Source organism: Phytophthora parasitica, assembly GCF_000247585.1.
Source record: "Phytophthora parasitica INRA-310 unplaced genomic scaffold supercont2.55, whole genome shotgun sequence".
In the NCBI taxonomy this organism is placed as follows: domain Eukaryota; phylum Oomycota; class Peronosporomycetes; order Peronosporales; family Peronosporaceae; genus Phytophthora; species Phytophthora nicotianae.
The window spans coordinates 346251-346547 of record NW_008649041.1 but is presented as its reverse complement, the minus strand read 5'-3'; positions in this window follow the sequence as shown (position 1 = coordinate 346547).

Below are 297 nucleotides of genomic sequence, written 5' to 3'. Positions count from 1 at the left end.
GGGAACTTTTGCGCAACGGCGCGCGTGAGGACGGATGTCGCAAGCGGGTCATTTAAAAAAACCTCGTAAGGTTTTTTAAATGACTTGATTATTACATTCCATCAAACAAAATTATTTAATGCTCTAGAAGAAGGGGTGTCGACCCTACATTTGGCGCTGTCGCCGTTTGTCGCACTGGGACCAACTTTTACGGTAGTAACTTTTTGATTTTTATGTTTTTCCAATAGAAGCCCTTTGGAAACTTATAAGACACGATTTTCGAGGTATATCGAACAACAACATCCCGATTTGTGTACT